Genomic DNA, 21,029 nt, shown 5'->3' with positions numbered 1-21,029 from the left:
AACAACCTAAGTGCCCATCAACAAACAAATGGCTAGAGAAGCTGTGGTATATTCACACAATGGAATACTATGCTGCATTAAAAAACAAGGAACTCATGAAATCTTTATCCAAGCATATTGCTCCACTATTCTCCCTCTGACTACTCAGCACCCGAATGCTTAACTGTGGTGGCATCACAGCCTTCTCTCCCCATATACATAAGCACATACGGATGTGTATATACATCTATGTATGTGTTTGCATAGACACAGATAGGCTGTGGTGGCTACTATGTGCTGCTCGGTCAGTACCAACTCATTGCTGACCCTCCAGCTGCATTTCAGAGGCTGAAAATAGTAAGGGAGGAAATTTCCCATCTTTCTTCTGAAGAGCAACTGGTGAATTCGAACTACCAAGATTTAGGTTGGCAGCCCAACTCCTTGTCTGCTAGGCCACCCAGAGTGCCCTAGATATAGATACAGTTATGGATGTGGAGATAGCTATGTGTGTATCCATAACACAGTCACTCACGCACTGTTGTCGAGTTGGAACCAACTCACAGCTGGCCATCTAGTGGTTCCCCAGAAGCTGTTATTGGCACAGGAGGAGATTACGCATTTTTCCCCATGTGCAGCAGCTGGTGGATTGGAATCACCCACCTTTGCATTGGTCACACAACTCCCTTTCCACTAGAATGCCAGAGCTCCCAGCAGTAAAGTTCAGAGAGCTTAGAATAGGAATTGTTTAAAAGAAGAAGGATGAATACATTATAAAAATGTAGATGCTAACCACAGAACATCCCAGACGAGCCCCATGTTTTACAGAAGTCTGATGCTTCCTGGGAGAGTCTGAGGGGCCCAGACTCCAGGAGAGGCTGTGAAAGGAGATCCCGTGAGTAGAGGCATCTCGGTCTGACTTTCTCAGGCGAGTGCTAACAAGGAAATTTCATCAGAAGGCGTTTCCTCTCATAAAAGGTATTGTCAGGACAGCTGTTAACAGCATTAGCAATACCAATAACAGTCAGCAGTTCTCCTCCTTCTGTTTAAGAGCTGAGGGACCCGCCTGCCTGAGTTGGGCTCATATACAGATCCAGGCAATAGCTACTCTTGTGCAATAAGCAAAAATGGGGTGATACAAATCATTTTCAGAGGCCTTCCTGCTAAGTACCTATTACAGCCAGACAGAGAGCATTAAGAGGCGATGGGCCATGTTGTACTGGCCCATTTAGACTGTGCACACACTGTACACCCATCTGGGCACCCCCAGATGCATCTAGCTAAACTACCACGTAAAGCAGTGCGCTGTTACAGCGGCTACGAGACGTGGAGAGAAGCAGTCCCCACGAACATGGCTGAGGCCAGAAATCAGTGTGCAGGCGGCCCATCCTTCCCTGCCCGATTCCTGAGGGCAGCCCACTGCTCACTGCTTGGCGTCCACTCCTGGGTACTCCGGGTGTTTCTGAGCAGAACTGTGACACTTCAGTGGCTAATTGTTCAGGAGTCTGTCACCAGGTATTTATTCAACAGTGCTGCTTCTGGGTGGACATGAGCCTCCCACCTTCCAGTCGACAACTGTTGTTGTTGGGGGGTACCGTCGGGTCCGAACTGACCCATTGGTGACCCTCCAGCAGGTTTTCAGAGGCAGTTCAACACAAAGAAGGAGATTGCCCATCCTTCTCCCGCCCAACAGCTGGTGGATTGAAACAAATGCTTTCGGGTTTGCAGCGTAGCTTCTTACCACTCAGACACCAGAGCTCCCGCCTAGGGTCTCACCTGAGTCCTGATGATCGTCTTGTTGCTGGTAGTGTAGACGGACACGTGATTCTCCCGTCCCCACTCACTGGTAAGGCATCAGCCCGCTCTGATTCTGCACAGAGACACATTGTCCTTTGAGCTGACGCTTGCAAAGTCCTTTTTTGTTCCATCTAGGGAAATTTCAGAGAGTAAGAGTTGAAGCGTCTCCATCTATCCTTGCTGTGTGTGCTGTGCTCTTTCTCTCCGTCTGTCTTACTGGTTGCGCTGTGCCGCGTCTTCTGCCGACTTCCAGTCCGGCTCCCACAGCACCACACTCATCCTTGTGCTCAGCTTCCTGGCAGCTACACGCCAGCTGTCACCGTGCTACCCTCGGGGGTTAGGGACCAAGTGGGCATTCCTGTGAGAAGGAGCCATGTTTGGGGGAGCTGATGTGGGTCCTCCTGGAATAAGCTCTGAACTCCCAACTTTACACCATGAGGGAAAATCTTACTGTGGTTCATATTCAAAAATGGACACATTTGAGGTGCATTGCAGCAGCAACTCCTAGAAAAATCAGCTTTTAAACAGAATCAGTGACCCTGCTGAGAGGATTCTGAGGAAAGTGAGAGGTTAGGGATCCCCAGGCGTGACCGGGCTGGGCCTGGCACTCGGGAACGAAGCCCCAGAGTCTGGTCCGGGGAGCAGGAGTTGGCAACATGAGAAGAATTAGCAGAACCCCCCACAAGGACAGCCTGGTTCCCTGTGACCAAAGGGGACTCACAGAACAGAAGCAGGCCATGCCTGGGTGGGGGCAGAGGGAGATCCTGAGGCCGTGTGTCCTAGAGCCGGGGGACCCTCATGGGACAGCGAGCTTGATTCCTGGTGTAGGGATGTGGTGGGACAAGAGGCCACTGGCATGTCTGTCTAGGAGAGCTCAGTAAGCAGGACACCCCCCTGCTGGCAGGTACCGGGAGGTAAGGGCAGTGTGCACTGCCCTATAGAAATAGAGGTTGCCTCTCCTTAAATGAAAAAACTTATGAGGCCTAATTGTGAAGTCTTAATGCTCAATTCAAGCACTCTCAAATAACTGCTTTTAGAAAAGCAATCAAATTTGTCTTTTCATTTTTAAATTTTCTTCAAAATATGTGAGAATAGCAAAGTTCTCTGCTGAAGCTGTGGTGTGAGAAGTCAGGGGTTTTTCCTTTGTTGTGTGTACGTACTTGCCTGAAGGGACTTTCTAAATTTAACAGACCATGTTCTCTCTTGATGAAGACGTTTCCTCATGGGCGTAACCGACCGTGCAGTGGCCCCTCAGTTCCTTAGTGTCCATCATTCACACCTCACATCCCCTAACTGGTGTTTCCTCTTCTGTTAGGCCAGGCCCTGCTCCTGAGCACAAATTCTGGCACAAAGAGAAGAAACTGTAATTTTAATTCATGGAAAAGACTTATCAAATTAAATGGAAGACAAAGGAAGGGAGGAAGAAAAAGGTTATAAATATATAGACTTCTCCAGGCTGCTCCCGTGGCCTAGTTGTAAGAAGCTGCCCTACAATCCTGACGCACACGGTTCAAATACACCAGCTGCGCTGCTGGAGAAAGATGGGCCGTCTCCTCCTGTGTGATTACTGCCTCTGCAAACCTCCTAGAGGGTCAGCTATGGGTCAACTCTTCACAACAACAACAACACAGGCTGCATGAAGGATTAAGGCACTTGACTTGTAACACAAAGGTTGGAGGCTCCTGCACATCCAAAGTCACCCTAGAAAATAGGGCTGTAGCCTACTTCCAAGCACGCATCCACTGAAGCACCCTGAATACAGTGTTAACGCGTGGGGTCACCGTGACTCCTGGTCAGCACGCACCCAGCTGGCTGGCCACTACAGCGAGGGCCCAGGGCACTTGTGGGGCACTAATCCCACCTCTGAGCCTGGGACTGCTCCGACTCTTAATTGGCACCCAAGATCCATATATTTCATAGAATTGTGTGCTGTTTCCTATAAGCATAATATACCAAAAGGTCATTTGCTGAATTAAAATTAACGAAGCAGGCTCCGGGGGGGGGGGGGGGCAAGACTCCTCCCCAGAGACCCCTGGCCTTGGGAGCCCAATGCGGGGGTCTTCATGAGCTAGAAGTAACTAGAAGGCTGTGGATTGGGGTTTTGTTACAAAGACTTTTAAGAAAAAAACATGACTGTCTTCAAGAAGTTTGCTAATAAATTGTATATATGAATCTCATTCAATTTTAAATTGTTCATTAAAATACAAGATGTAATACCTTGCCAAATTGAACAAGTACATTCATTTCCACAGCTGTTTTTTATTTTAAAATTGAATGTTACAATAGCCACAGTTGAAGTTGAGTTTTAAGTAAATCAAATACAGCAAAGCATTTATTGGAAGGAAGTGAGAATGTCTTTATTAAGAAAAATTAATTGAAAAATAAATACAGAAACTTCACTTAAAAAGTCTTCATTTCTCAGAAAACCCTGTTGTCCTTGATAGTCTCTCGCTGACAGCAGCCCTGTGGAGTCGGGTAGAACTCCCTCCGTGGACCTCCAAAGCTGTAATCTCTGCAGAGACAGGTCTGTTGGCCTAGTGGTAAGGAGCGGCGCTGCTGGCCCAAAGGCAGAAGGTTCGAATCCACCAGCTGCTCTGGGAGAAATAGTGGCGATCTCCTCCAGTGTGATTTGCAGTCTCTGCAAACCTGCTGGAGGGTCAGTTATGAGTCAGTTCTGACTTGATGACCCTCAACAACAGCAGCAACCTCTACAGAGGTGGTCGGCCCGGTCCTTCGCCCTTGGTGCAGCTGGTGGTTTTGAAGCACCTGATTTTGGTTATCAGTTGTCAATTTAACCACTTGTTGCTGTTGTTGTTAGGTGCCATCAAGTTGTCCACCACTCATAACAACCCTGTGAACAATGGCCCTGAATCGGCCGTGTCCTGAGCCAGCCTAATCGTCTCTGAAACACCTGCCTCATCGCCACAGTCACTATGTCGATCCATCTCATCCAGGGGCTTCCTCTTCTGCTCTGACCCTCTGCCCGTCCTTCCAATGATGACAACCTTCTCCAGGAACTAATCCTCCCTCCTACCCTGACAACATGCCCCAAGTATCTGAGCTAGAGCTTCAAAATCCTTGCCTCCAAGGAACAACCTGTTTTCACTCTCTCCAGGACAGACCTGTTTGTTCTCTTGACAGCCTATTGTAAGTTCGATACTCTTCTCCGGCACCACAACTCAAATGCATAAATTCTTCTTCTGCCATCATTAGTCATGTCCAGCTTTCATAGCAAATAACTTTGAAAACCATAGCTAGGATCAGACATATATTATTAGTCTCTAGCTGACATCATTGCTCCTTAGCATTCTGTCCATGACAGAAGACTTTCCTAAAACAACTCTTTGGATTTTCTAACCTCTGATATCAAGATTGTTGATTGTGGATCTGAGTAAGATGAAATTGTTAACAACCTCCATAATTTTTCCATCCATGTACTTGTTGTTATTATGTATTGTCAAGTCACCTTCTACCCACAACAACCCTCTGTACAGCAGCTCTGAAGCCTGCCCTGTTCTGAGCCATTGTCACTGATTCCCACACACCAACCCCCATTGCCCCAGTTACTGTATCAGTCCTCATTTGGGGTCTTTCTCTCCTGCACTTGTCCCTCCACCTTTCGGAGCATTGTGTCATTCTCCAAGTACTGGTCCCTTCTGCTCAGAGTATGTGAGATGAAACTTCGAAATCCAAGGAAAAACTTGGTTTCACCCTCTCCAAGACAGACCTATTTGTTTTCTTGGCAGCCCATGATATGTGTGTTCAAGACTCTTCTCCAGCACCATAATTCAAAACGATTGATTCTTCTATCACCCTTAGTCATTGTCCAGCTCTCTGATGCATAGCAAGTAATTGTGAAGACCATGCCTGGATTAGACTCTAGACTGACATGTATGTACTAGGACTCTTTTATCTGTGTGTGTGTGTGTGTATGTGTGTGTGTGTGTGTGTTAGGCATCATCAAGTCGACGATGCCTCACAATGACCTTTCCTGTCTGGCCCCATTGCCATACTCCAGCGGTCACTGTGTCACTTTTTGAAGGTCCTTCTGTCTTTCCTGACCCTCTACCTTTCCCAGCACAGAGTCTTTTCCCATGGGTAAGTCCCTTCTGACAATGTGCTCAAAGCATGTTAGAGGAGGTTCCACCATCCTTGATTCACCTGTTTGCACTTCCTCCAAAATGGACTTGGAGGTACTTTGGCAGACCAGGGGGTACCCAGTGCTCTTCACCAACACTCATTGTTAGCTGAGGGAAAAACCTGTCATCCCAGCCATCTGGCCTCCCTTAGAATTCCTGGTGGAGCAGGAGTCTACAGGACCAGCCTGAATCCACCTGCTTCCTCAGGAGGAAAAGGTGACAGTCTACCTCGAGAACCCTGTGAGGGGATTCTGTTCTGTCCCTTAGTATGAGGCCTTTGGGGCCAAGACAACGTGGTGGGCTTTTATTACAAGGTGTTTAACCATGCTTAAAGTACCTGCCACATAAGACTGCAGTTTGGAGGCATACAGAAAGTCAGGAAAGTTTTTTCACAGTTCAGTTTTTAGAAACCAAACAAATGTACCATATATTGCCACAGGTATCATTGGGCCATATGATTTGCACAAGCCACAGCGTTGCCACTTTAATAAATAAATAAACAAACAAACAAATAAATAAATAAATCCACACGGTTGATTAATAGTTAGGGCAATTCAATTAAAAATAAAGAGGAAAACCCGTCCTAGGGTTTTGGGAAGACCTTCGAGGAGGAGGATTGACACTGTGACTGCAGCAATGGGCTGAACCAGACAGAGTGAGGCTTATGGGGCTGGTGTAGGATGGGGGAGGGCAGCGTTTCACTCTTTGTGTATGTTGTTGTTGCGTGCCACGGAGTTGGGACCAACTCAGACAACTCTTCAGCAGGTTGTCAGAGACTGCAAGTCACATGAGAGGAGACTGCCCATCGTTCTCCTTTGGAGGCTGGTGGATTCAAACCACATACCTTTAGGTTGACAGTGCAGCTCCTTACCACTTAGCCTGCAGAGCTAAGAAATAATTGAAAGTGCCATGACTTGGGTCTATCACACCTTAGACTAAATTGGCATCCCAGTGCCCTTTAATAGATGAATTCTTAAAGAAACTGTGGTACATTCACACGTGGGATTATAAAGAGAGCCAATTTGACATGGGGATGGCCAAGTCTGACCTCTTCCTAGTTTATAAAGGGAACTTACCCCATCAATAATATCCATGCATGTTGTTGCCATTGTTATGTGCTGTCAAGTTGCTTGCGCCTCATAGCGACTCTGTGCACAACAGCTCTGAAAGCTTCTCTATCTAGAGCAAATTTAATTGTCTCCAACACTACTACTTCATTTAGCCCTGTTACTGAGTCAATTAATCTCATCCAGGGTCTTCGTCTCTTGCACTGTCCTTTCAGCCTTCCAAGCATGATGTCCTTCTTCAAAGATTAGTCCCTCCTGGTAAAATGCCCAAAGTAAGAGAGATGGAATTTCAAAATCCTTGCCTCCAGGAAATAGTCTGGTTTCACCCTTTCCAGGACAGACTTGTTTGTTTTCTTAGCAATCTATGGTTTGTTCAATACTCTTCTCCAGTACCAGAACTCAAAGGCATTAATTCTTCTTCTTTTATCCCTAATTATGGTCCAACTCTCTGATGCATAGCAAGTAGTTGAGAAAATCATGACTTAGTTCAGGTACACCTTAGTCTCTAGACTGACATCATTGCTCTCCAGTACTCTGGAGAGGTCCCTGACAGCAGAGTTCTCCCAATGCAATTACTCTTTTGATTTCCTGACTGCTGGTACCAAGAGTGTTTATTGTGGGACCAAGCAAGTTGAAGCTATTAACGGTCTCCATCTCGTCTCTGTCCATCATAATGCTGCCAATTGGCCCAGTGGTGAGAATCTTTGTTTTCATAGAACCACACAAACAACTACTAGGCAGACATACCACCTTATGTGTCCCAACACCTATTTCTACCATTCATCAGTTTCAATGTTACAACCTGACTCTCAGACTTTACTCACAATTATGAGGTTTTTACAGAAATAGGATGAGGAGTGGAAGAAGCAAAGAGTATCACATGGTGCAAGTCCAGGTTTAGTCCAGCAGTCTCAAGCCAGAGTAACTACAAGACACAAATCCTCAATTAGTTCAAACAGCTTCTCTGTCAACAAGTGAAAGTCTTTATTCAGTTCAGCAGCACAAAACCCCTCTGTTTTCCCCAATTAGGCCAGTAAATCTTAGAGCAGTTACAAGTCAGTTTTTCCTTCAGTCATCCAGCAAGCAAGACCTTTAGCTGTAACCTTTATATCTAGGATTCCTCTGGTTAAACTTGGTCACAGTCTCTTGACAGCAATAGCGGTCTCTTCAACCTCTCTCCACCACTGTCACTACCTTTCTTTACAATGTGAAAAACACTCTCTTATAATGATCCCGCAGCTGTTGATGATTTGCAAGACAATGTATTCACAGTTGAGATAGCTAGAGGTCATGCCCCTCAAATGAGGGCTAATGCAATGGCTAGAAAAGCGTGCTTTCAAGGGTTCTAATTCTTCAGAGACATTGCACAACTTGTAAAACAATGAACTTGTCAAATACTGCATAAATATCTCAGTCACAAAAGATTAAATACTACATAAGACCGCTGATATAAAAATAGGGTGGAAATGGAAGGAGAACAAGAAAAGAGTGGATGGACAGAGACCACTGCACTGGAATGGGTGAGCGGGGACAATTTGAAAGAAATTCACAATTAGACATCATACGTATGACAATCATCTGGAATACATTCATTCATGTCGGGATATGCGTTTCTAATAGAATTTGGGGATCAGGAGGGAGGACAATGTGTTTGAATGAATGAATGAAAAGTCAATCACTTTGTCATTGAAAGCACATTTGCAAAATGCAATAGGCCCTTAGATTTCATGACAGCTGCTTTCACGAGTGTTCATTGTGTTTCAAGTAAAATGAAAACCTTGACAATTCAGCTTTTCCACGTAACATGATGGTGCTTACAGGTACACCTGTGAGGATTTTTGTTTTCTTGTTGAGGTATAATCCATACTGAAGACTGTAGTCTTTGCGCTTCTTCAGTGAGTCCTTTTTACTTTTGTAAGCAAGACTGTGTTATAACACAGATTTCGTCCAATGATACTAAGATTATGTAGAGGGTTCTCTGGTGGCTTACTGACAAGGAGCTGCACTGTTAACCCAAAGGCACACAGTTTGAATCCATCAACTGCTCCACAGTAAAAACATGGGCCTTCACCTCCTGTGAGATTTTATGGCCTCTGAAAACCAGTTGGAGAATAGGTAGGAGTTAGTTGTGACTTAACAGTATATAGCATCAAGGTTATGTAAGAGTAATTCATATATTGAAGTTTGTTGTTGTTATTGTTGTTGTCATTAGGTGCCATCGAGTCAAGTATGACTCATAACAACCCTGTGAACAAAAGATCAGAACCCAGTCCTGTCCTGTGCCATCCTCACACTCCCTGACACACAAGAGCGCATTGCAGCAGTCACCATGTCAGTCCACCTGGTTGAGGGTCTTCCTCTCCGTTGCTGACCCGCCACTCTTCCTAGCATCATGTCCTTCTCCAAGGACTAGCCCACCCTAGCAACATGCCCAAAGTATGTGAGGTGAAGCCTCCTAATTCTTGCCTCTGAAGAGAAATCAGGCTACACCATCTCTATGACATATCTGTCTGTTCTCTTGGCCATCTCTGGGATGTTCAGTGCTCTTCTCTAACGCCACAACTCAAAGGCATCAATTATTTTTTTTCCCTTCTTCATTGTTCAGCTCTCAGATGCACAGTAAGTAATTGGAAAGACGATGGCCTGAATCAGATGCACCTTAGTCCTAAAACTGACGTCATTACCCCTCAGTGCATCTCCTTATTTCCTGACTGCTGGTTCTAAGGGTGTTAACTGTGGATCCAAGCAAGATGAAGCTGTTGATAGTTTCAATCTCCTCTCCATCCAACTGTTTTCTTGACATTGAGATGCAATTCATACCAAAGACTGTATTCCTTAATCTCCTGCAACAAGTGTTTCAAGTCCTCACTTTCAGCAAGCAAGGCTGTGTCATTTGCATGAAGCAGATTATTGATGAGTCTCCCTCTAATTCTGATGCCACACTCCTCTTCATGTAGTCCAACCTCTCAGATAATTTGCTCAGCATACAGTTAGTACTTTATATATTTTATCATAAAAATCTAATTTTCATTCAGCCAATTCTAGTTTATAGGAATCCAACAGAGCAGAGTAGATATCCCTCAGTGGATTCTCAAGAATGTCATATTTGTGGGAGCAAATCATGGGACTTTTCCTCCTAGAATTACTGGTGGAATGAGTTGAGGGTTAACCACTGCACCACCAGACCTCCCAATTTATAGTGTTGTGCTTGTTATTATTGTTGTTAAGGGCAGCTGAGTCCCCTGTGGCTCATCGCAACTCTGGAAACAGTGGATCTGAACCATGTCCTGTCCGGTGCCTTCCTCATCATCTCGGACACTCAAAACCACCTTCCAGTCACTGTGTCAACCTATCTCACTGAGGCTCATCCTCTCCCTTGTCAAGCCTCCACCTCACCACGCATGGTGTCCTTCTCCAAGGACTGGCCCCTTCTAACAACATGCCCAAAGTATATCAGACAAAGCTCCACCCTGGCTGCCCCTTTCCCAAGTTGTATTTTTGTTGTTGTTCTTTTGGCAGTCCATAGGATTGCAACACTCTTCTCCAACACTGCAGCGATTCTTCTTCTGCCGTCTTTACTCACTATCCAACTCTCAGATGCATAGTAGGTAACTGAAATATCATGGTTCAGATCAAGAGTGCCTTAGTCTTCAAGCTAACGTCACTGCTTTGTAGTCCTTTGGAGAGGTCTCTGACAGCAGCTTTCCCAAGGTAATATGCCTTTTGATTTCCTGGCTGCTGGTGCCAAGGGTGTTGATTGTGGATCCTAGTACGATGAAGTCATTGAGAATTTCTGTTTCGTCTTCATCTATCATTTCTTAGCTTATCGGCCTGATGGTATGCATTTTTGTCTTCTTGATGTTGAGATTTAAACCATACAGGGGCTGGAGTCCTTGATTCTATGCAGCAAGCATTTCAAGCCTTCCTTACGTCCAGCAAGTAAGGTTGCATCATCTGGATAAGACAGGATGTTGATGAGTCTTCTTCCAATCCTGATGCCACATTTGCCTTGCTATAGTCCAATTTCTCAAATGAATTGTTCTGCATACAAATTGAATAGGCATGAAGAAAGAATACAATTTCTAGTCCATTAGAAAAAAGATTGGTGAGTTTCTGAGACAAGCAAAAAGCAGTCTACTTAGACGCCCAAAGTGTCAGGAAGCTTTCATCCCTCCACAATCAGGAAGCTGAAAACCTGCACTTTGCAATCGTTCCTGTTTGACATGTCGAGAGCTTACCTGTCATGTCTATTCTCTTATTGATTTCCAAGCATTTAGAATGCAAGATGGCAGCCCAAGTTTTAAAATGGCTTATTGCTACAAAATAAGATAGCATACCAAAGGCATATGTTATATTAGAAAATGTTCTTAGAATGTTTAGAATATGGTGGGATCACATAGTTTTACACGAGGAAGAGGAAGTCCCAGTGCTAGTTAGTGGACTACCCACTGAGCTGAGCTTTGATCCAGAACAAGCAGTTTCTCTTTCTCACCTGCAACTCCGTGGTCCGTCTTCGGAAGCAGTGGTGTGGAATGTGCGGTGTCATCAGTGTCCGGTGCTGAGCTCATTGTTCATTTCAAGTCCAGCTTGCTGAGTCAGAGAGCAGCTGTCTTTCTCTAATTGCTGTTTTCCTTGATTTATACTTGTCAATCTGGAAGTGATCTGAGAACTTGCCTGGATTCCCATAGCAGGATTATAATTTCTAAAAGCAAGGGCGCACACATTCTTTCCCACAGCCATTGACTGTTCCTCGCGAGATGCTAAGAAAACAGTGAAATGAAGCTTTCAGCGGAAACCGAGAATCAACTTCTTGGCAGGACACTTGCTGCTAATGCCGTCCTTCCAGGAGGATCTTCACCTTCACCCCGAGCAGGAAGTGCTTGGCATGCTCCATCTGCACAGGACTCAGAATCTCCCACTCACAGATAGGCACGGAAGCCCTCTCAGAAGGATGATCTTAGTGTGTGTTGTACAAAGGAGGGCATCAGTGTGCAAAAGCAATGGAACTAAACGCAAGAGGCCTAGACTGAAGCTGATTCTAGACCTCGCTGTTCATGTGGACCAGAGGAGAACCATCTCTCTCACCATCAGACGTTAGTCATCTGTTGTTTTTGTTAGATGTAAACGCATAGCAACCATATGTATGACAGAGCTGTGGCAGAGAGAGCCCTGCTCGTCCTCAGTCAGTACTGAGACCACTGCTGCACCATTGAGTCAGTTCTTCACCTGGACGGTCTTTCTCAATGCAAAGCATGTTACATGTGAGATCATTACCATGTTACATGTGGAATCCCTAGCACGTGACACATGGCATCGCTAGCATGTTACATGTGGGATTGCTAGCACATTATGCATGGAATTGCGATCATGTTATATGTGGAATCACTAGCATGTTACATGTGGAATTGCTATCATGTTATATATGGAATTGATAGCATGTTACACATGGCATTGCTAGCATGTTACATGTGGAATTGCTATCATGTTACATGTGAGGTTGCTAGCATATGCAGAATCGCTAGTATGTGACAGATGGAATCACTAGCATGTTACATGTAGGATCGCTAGCCAAAATGTTGGCAGTTCAAACCCAGCAGCCACTCTATAGGACGCAATTAGGAAGTCTCATCTATAAAGATTCACAGTCCCCAGAACCCAAAATCATGAATCAGAAAATGGTACAATCATCCCACGGCTGCTAAAAATGTAGTAGCATTATCAGCATTCTTCATACAAATGAATGAATGATGTGATAGAACAGGATCGTTTTGAATTCTTCCTGTATTTACTTTTGTTTCCATATGTATAAAAGTGCCCGGGTGGCGGTGCCAATGGCATTTAACAGTGCAAGTCAAGGAGGCTGAGGACCTCAGGGGACTGGAATCACCCCTGATGCTCCTACGGAGAAAGGATAGTATCCTCTCCTCAGATTTACAGCCCCGGAAGCACACGGGAGAGTTACTATGTTTTGGAGCCCACTCGAGAGCCGGTCTGGTTCGGTCCGTATAGAAATGTAATTATATTGCCATCTTGCATACTGTGGTCAGCTTATCAGGAAATATTTGTCCCCGGAGAGGGACACTGTGACGAGTAAAGGAGAGAGTCAGTGGCAATCAGGAGGAATCTTACCTGGATGGAATGCCACGGTGGCTATTACAGCAGACTCGAGCACCGCACTAAACGTAAAGACAGTTTAGGAAAGCACAGTGCTGTGTTCTACACTGTGCGCTGGGACCAGTTCAAGGTCACCTAACAATAACAACAATTAAATACAAAGAGAGGGGGGAAAATCTAATTATCATCTATGCTACTTAATACTGTGCTGTAGGTTTGAGCCAATAAAGTTATACATAAAAATACATTAAACTTCCTAATCTAAAAAGATATAGCTGTAACCTGACAAGGATGAATATGGTTAAATATATATATTGCTAAATAGAAAAGAATACAGTAAGGGAATAAAATATTAAGTTAATATCTAGAAATCAATAGCCATCACATATACAAGAATAAATCAGTTATAAGATACAGTTGAAGAAAAAACTGTTTACACTGCCAGTTAAATGGAAAGTTCTGTGTGGTCGCGTCCCCTTTGTCTAGAGATTTCAGTCATTTTCATCAGGCTGTGACTGAAAAGACAACAAGAGTGTTGTTGTTAGGTGCCGATGTGTGATCGCACACCCATGAAGACCTTTCCTCCAGGTCACAATGGCACCGGCCCCTCCATCAGCCCCTCCATCAGCCGCACTGTCTCTGGAACGTTCACACCCGCTGCCACAGCCACTGTGTCGGTACAGAGTCCATTGAGGACTTGCCTTTGCCTCCCCTCCCCCTTCACTCTTCAAAGCATGACGTCCCTTCAAGGCCTGGCCCGTCCTGACAACATGCTAAACTGTGTTTAACTCAGTCTCGCCCTCGTGCCTCTAAGGAGGCCTCCAGCTGTACGTCTAAAAGAGAGATGTGTTAGTACTTCTGGAAGTCTGCAGACTATTCACCTGATGTCTGCACCTCTGGAAACATCGTAATCAAGGGCCCTCTGCCCTAATTGTGCTCTCAGAAAGGTCTCATTTCTCAGGACTCCCCATCTGACACTGACATCCCCTTGTCCACCTTGATCAGGCTCAGACTGAAACCCTCCAAGTTAGTCTCCATTTTGTCCTAAAAGTCTGTGTCCACAGACCCACGTGGACAAATTTCCTACTGACTTCCCAGAAGCACCCGTGAACTTCTCTCCTTCTCCCAAACCTCTGAACTTGGACTCACTCTTAGACTGTTGTGGTTGTTAAGTGCCTTCGAGTACAGGGGACTCATAGTGACCCTATGAAGGAGAGTCCTTGACGCTTGGTGCCTTTCGTCCTCTCTCCAGGTTCATAGAGTTTCTGGAGGCAAGCTAGTCTGGAAGTGAACTCTGAGGCTGAGTCAAGGAAAATCTTTAACCTTTTGGTCCAGAACCAGCTCATGGTTCTCCCTCCCCTCACCCACTAATTCCCATGTGATCCAGCCTTGCTCCCTTAATGCCTGACTTTTGAGCCCCTTATGAATCTTGTGAATCATGCGTTCTCCATGTTCACTAATCCTAGTTGCCTTTCGTTGTTTTCAGGTGCCATCAAGTTGAGTTCCTTATGAACAGTTGACTTGAGCCCCGCCCTATCTTGTGCAATCCTCACATCTTCACCATCTCGGACACTTTATAGTCCACTGCTGACGTCAGTGTGTGTCAATCCATCTCATTGGGGCCCTGCCTTTCCTTCGCTGACCTTCCGTCTTTCCAAGCATGGTGTCCCTTTCCAAGCACTAGCCTATCTTAGCTACATGTCCAAAATGTGAAAGATGAAGCTTCACTATTGTTGACTCCAAGGAGCACTCTGACTGCACCTTCTCTAAAACACATCACTTTCATCTTTTGGCCGTCCATGGGACGTTCAGCACTCTTCTCCAACACCAGAACTCAAAGGTATCAATTCTTCTCCTGTCATCCGTATTCACTGATTGGCTGTGAAGTGTAGCAGGGGATTGAGAAGTAAATGGCTCCTCGTGGTGACTTATGAAATGAAGTTTTGTTCTGTCACAACTTAGGAAGCTAAAAGTGCAAACTGTGAGTGCTGGGGCTGGGAGGAGGCCCTCTGCTGTTGGTCCTTGATGAAGGTCTTGGTCTCTGCAGCTGCTAGTTCTTTGGAGATCCCCAGATTGCCTTGGACATACTCTCCTCTATCTTTGCTTGCAACTGTGCCCTTTATGGGAGGTTGACTTAGGAAACACCATCGACTAATCCCGCCTCGTAGCTGACGCTCCAGCATCTTTTCAGAGACTGTAAAAGAGCGTTCTCTCTCCATGCCTACCCATTCATTCTATATGCTGAGCAAGTAACTTCTGAAGCTAGACTCTATGAGCAAGAATGTGGCATCAGGATTAGAGGAAGACTCATCAATAACCTGCATTATACAGAGGACACAACCTTGTTTGCTGAAAATAAGGAGGCCCTGAAGCACTTGTTGCAGAAGATCAAAGATTACAACCTTCAATATGGACTTGACATCAGAAAGAAACTAGATTGGAAGAATCTATTCTGGAAAATAATGTATTCAAATTTTGTAAATAAATTGGTATAATAGTAACAACAAAAAATCTAAAAAAAAAAAAAAGATGACACTGATTCTTACCATCAGGTCAGTGGGCACCATTATTATGATAAATGGAGAAAGGATTGAAACTGTTAGTGATTAGTCTACTTGGATCCACAATCAGCATCCTTGGTACCAGCAGTCAGGAGATCAGGAGATGTATTGCTCTGGGCAAGTCCACTCTCAGGAACCTCTCCAAAAGACTGAAGAGTAATGATGACAGTTTGAAAACTAAGGTTCCTGATACTTTTAAAGCAACTTTTAAATGATTGTTCTTCATAACAAGTATTGGGAGCAAGTACCTAAGAATAGATATTAAGTTAACAAAATAATTATACATTATCATGATGGAACTATGAACAGAATGACAGATCTAGGTATTATCTAAGTATTATTATGGAAAAATTGTAAATGAATATGGAAGAAGGAAACAAATTGGTAACTTTATATATGGTATATTACCTGTCATTTGAGAAAAGTTGCAACAAAAAGTCAGTGTAATAATATATATCTGTTTTTTCAGAAAAGAAATTAATATTTACTTTGAAGATTTGGAAAAGGTTCAATGAAAATAGTATATATATATATATATATATTTTTTTAAAGTATCTTTTAAAAGCATGTGAGCTTATAATTTCCAATTTGAACATGAGAGAGAAAGGAGAGAGATGGAGAGAGAAATAGGGATGCAGAGAGCGTGGGAGACTGGACGAGATGGTACAGCTGTGATGCCTGTATGCACACAACGTTCAGACACAGAGCCCACCCATCACCCACACCTGGGCATGGAGTCATTGAAGCACTGCTGCTGGCTGGATCCCAGGCTCCGGACCTTCCCTTGTCTGGGACCCGCTGTGTCCTCAACATCCCTGGGAGAGGAAGCAGGTAGAGCACCACAGGTCCCTTGTCTCTGCAGTCTTCATTCCTGTAGTTCATGGAGCGGAACTGGAGAGACACTCAGGCTGGGGGACCCCACTTAATTCCCCCAGGAGTCTAACCTGGAAGAGGACAAATGATTCTGGGAGGAGATGAGTCCTTTGCTGTTGGAGGAGCAGAGGGTGAGCCTGAGAGGGCAGCTTCTGGCGTCCATCTGTGTCTCGCCAAGGACTCACCTGTGTGTGCAGGACCCAGAAGCCAGTCACCTGTGGGCTCCTATTACTCTTCAAAAAAGTTAAAAAAATGGCAGTTATCTGACTTTTAAGATATGAATACATAGATTAAAAAAATTACGTTCTGTAATTTTTCTATAAATATGTATTATATATGTGGCATTTCCCAAAACATTTAATTGTGCTAATGAGAAACCTATACTTGGACCAAGAGGCAGTAGTTAGAACAGAGCAGGGTAACACTGCATGGTTCAAAATTGGGAAGGGTGTACGCCAGGGATGCATCCTGTCTCCATACCCTTTCAACATGTATGCAGAGCAGATTATCCAAGAGGCTGGGCTCTATGAGGAGAATTGTGGCATCAGGATTGGTGGAAGATCTATTAACAATCTGCGTTATGCAGATGACACAACCCTGCTCGCTGAAACTGAGGAGGGCCTCATGGACTTGCTGCGAAGGGTCAAGAACTGCACCCTTCAGTATGGACTGAGGCTCAATGTCAAGAAGACAAAGATTCTCACCACTGGACCAATTGGCAGCGTCAGGATGGATGGCAAAGAGATTGAGATTGTTCACAGCCTCAGTTTGCTTGGCTCCACAGTCAACACTCTTGGCACCAGCAGTCAGGAAATCAAAAAGTGTATTGCGATGGGAAAGTCTGCTGTTAGGGACCTCTCTAAAGTACTCAAGAGCAACGGTGTCTCTCTGGAGAAGGTGCGCCTGATACAGGCCATGGTATTTGCAATCGCTTGTTATGCGTCAGAGAGTTGGACAATGACTGGGGAGGACAGAACGAGAGTGGATGCTTTTGAGCCGTGGTGCTGAAGAAGAGTACTGAATGTACCCTGGACTGCCAGGAAAACAAACAGATTTGTCTTGGAGAGGATTAAACCAAGCTACTCCTTGGAGGCAAAGATTCTGGGGCTTCGTCTGACATACTTTGGACATGTTGCCAGGAGGGACGGGTCCTTGGAGAGGGACATCATGCTTGGGAGGGTGGAGGGACAGCGCAGGAGGGGAAGACCCTCTATGAGATGGATTGATTCGGTGACTGGGGTAATCAGGATGGGTGTGTCAGAGGCGGTACTGTTGGCACAGGATAGAGCAAGGTTTAGGGCTGTTGTGCATAGGGTCGCTATGAGTCGGAAACGACTCGACGGCATATAACAACAATATGTGGCATAGAGCCCTGAGACACAGTGGAAGGTTGGCCATTCAAACTCCCCCGCTGCTCCATGCGAGAATGATGGAGCGCTCTGCTTCCGTGAAGATCTGCCTGCCAGGAAAGCTGGTGTGGGGGTGCTGCAGTCTTTTCTACAGGGTCACCCTGAGCCAAAACTGGCTTGACAGAACGACGCCTGTTCATCTTGTTTGGGCTGCTGGTGGAACAGTGTGTAGGGGGTCGCCCTGCTGACCCAATGGCCACACCTCTCTGGCTGTTCAAATCTCTCAGGAACTCCAAGCGAGCAAGATGGGCAATCTCCTCTCACGTGATTTCAAGCCTCCACGCCCTTCTGGAGGGTCAGCAGTGAGGCAGTTCTGGCTCTGTGGCCATGAGAAAGCATCTGAGCAGAAACAGGAAGTGAAGGCCCACGTGACGAGGACCCTGAACTGATGGACATAACCATGTTTCATGTGATCATCTTCTGTCTCCAGCATTTAGGATGGTGTCTGACACTCTGTGTTGGGGGATGATTGATGACAAGGGCAGTGATGGATGATAAATTGTGTGTCATGTTTCATAACTCTGTAGAAATATCATACCTGTCTCCCAGCTGAACCCCCTGGGCCCTGATTCTTCTAAACATCTGGCTGTTATTAAACAATGCATATCGACCACTTTTGTAAGCTCCCTCTGAATTTAATGTTATCATTACGATAACAAGTTGTGTTCTTTACCTCTAGATTCATAAAGTAACAGAATTTCTGCATTTTAGTAATAGAGCCTCACGGATTACACGTCATTTAATGTTCGCACAGTATCTTTCTTTCCCTGTACTTTCCAAACTCACACTCTCTTCATGATGTAGATAGAGCAGGGCACCGCAGCTGCTTATTTCCCTGTGATGGTCGTGTGCAGAATGAGGGAGCTGTCTGCAGAGACTGCCCCAGAGTTCCTAAGGAGATAAGTAGGCCTTGAGTAGAGCTGGATAATTTGAATTATAGGAATAAAGTAAATATAGTAACACAGTAAAATGCTGCGTTAGTCGCCCCTCAGTCGGCTCAGAGTTATAGTAACTTCATGAAGAACAGAACAGGGGGGTGCCTCCTGGGTCGTCTTCCTGATCGGTGTGTGCTAAAGCTTTCTGTTGTAATAGAGAAGACTTTCATTGAATGATATTCAGAAGTAAATTCCAGCCTTTCCTTCCTGGCCTGGAAGTTCCTATGGGGCTTGCTCACCATGAGTGACCCTGCTGAAATTTGAAATATCAGGGGTGAGTGCAGTGTACTTCTTGTTGTTAGGTACCAACTCTCAGTGACCCTAGAAACAGCCGGCCTGAAGCCTGTCCTATCCCGTACCATCCTCCTCATCGCTCACACACAGAGCCCATTGCTGAAGCTGCTGTGTTAGTCTGTCACTGGGGTTCTCCTCCTTTGCTGCCTCTCCAGCTCTCCAAACATGACGTTCCTTTCCTAACAACATATGCAAAATATGAAAAACAAAGCTTTGCCATCTCTGCTACCAAGGAGGACTCTGGCTGCACTTTTTTCTTTTCTTTTCTTTTTCTTTTTTTCTTTTCCTTTGAGAAGAATGGGAAGCCCGGAACATTTGATTGTGTATGTGAAACCTATACGTGGACCAAGAGGCAGTCATCAGAACAGAGCAAGGAGACACTGCATGGTTTAAAATTGGGAAGTGTGTACATCAGGGATATGTCCTATCTCCATACCTTTTCAACCTGTATGTAGAACACATCATCTGAGATGCTGGGTTGTACAAGGAGGAATGTGGCATCAGGATTGGTGGAAGAGTCATCAACAACCTGTGTTATGCAGATGACACAACCCTGCTTGTTGAAACTGAGGAGGACCTGAAGCACTTCCTGCATAAGGTCAAGGACCGCAGCCTTCAATATGGATTGAAGCTCAACATCAAGAAAACAAAGATTCTCGCTCCTGGGCCAATTGGCAGCACCAGTATGGCTGGTGAAGAGATTAAGATAGTTAACAGTTTTAGTTTCCTTTGCTCCACAGTCAACACTCTTGGTATCAGCAGCCAGGAAATCAAGAGATAAATTGCATTGGGAAAGTCAGCTGTCAGGGACCTCTCCAGAGTACTGAAGAACAATGATGTCAGGCTGGAGACTAAGGTGCACCTGATGCAAGCTATAGTCTTTGCAATTGTGTGCTATGCATTTGGAGAGCTGGACAATGACTAGGGATAATAGAAAGAGAATTGATGCCTTTGAGCTGTGGTGCTGAAGAAGAGTATTGAATATACCATGGACTGCTGGGAGAACAAACAGGCTTGTCCTGGAGAAGGTGAAGTCTGAATGCTCCTTGGAGTCAAGGATTCTGAAGCTTCGTCTGACATACTTTGGACATGTGGCAAAGCAGGACCAGTCCTTGGAGAGGGACATCATGTTTGGGAGAGTGGAAGGACAGCACAGGAGAGGAAGACCTTAGATGAGAGGGATTGAGTCAGTGATTGGGGTGGTAGGAGTAGGTGTGGAAGACAGTGAGCTTGACACAGGATAGAGCAGGATTTAGGGCTCTTGTACATAGGGTCGCTATGAGTCTCAAACAACTCAATGGCACATAACAACAACAACAACAACAACTAGTTTATTTACAAAATCCAAATACATTGTTTTCAAGAACAAATTCTTTCAATTTCCCTCACCCCCCACCCATCAATTTGTACAAGCCCATGATTAATCCCCCTCCCCATGCACATCCTCCTTTCTCTGCTTTCAACCTCTCCCACCCCTCCTGGATCGTTATACTCATTCTACAATAACCGTCTTCTACAATATTTATCCTGTTGGACTGAGTTAGCTCGCTCAGCATAATGCTCTCCAGTCCTTTCCAAGTTAGTTAATAATTTACAAAATCATCACTCCTGTGTGATGCATAGTATTCCATTGTGTGAATGCACCATAATTTCTCAGTCCATTCATTTGTGGTTGGACATTAGGAATGTTGCCATGTTCTTGCAATAGTGAATAGTGTTGCTGTGAACATTAGTGTACAAATCTCAGTTCGTGCCTTAGTGCTCATTTTCTCAGGGTGTATTCCAAGTAGTGGAATAGCTGGGTCATGTGGGATTCCTGTGTTGAGCTTTTGGAGGAAGTGCCAAACTGCCTTTCAGAATGGTT

Source organism: Elephantulus edwardii, unplaced genomic scaffold (genome assembly GCF_000299155.1).
Source record: "Elephantulus edwardii isolate Elephantulus edwardi_28Jun2011 unplaced genomic scaffold, EleEdw1.0 scaffold00055, whole genome shotgun sequence".
Lineage (NCBI taxonomy): Eukaryota > Metazoa > Chordata > Mammalia > Macroscelidea > Macroscelididae > Elephantulus > Elephantulus edwardii.
The sequence above is the reverse complement of the archived record's forward strand: the minus strand, read 5'-3'. Positions refer to the sequence as shown.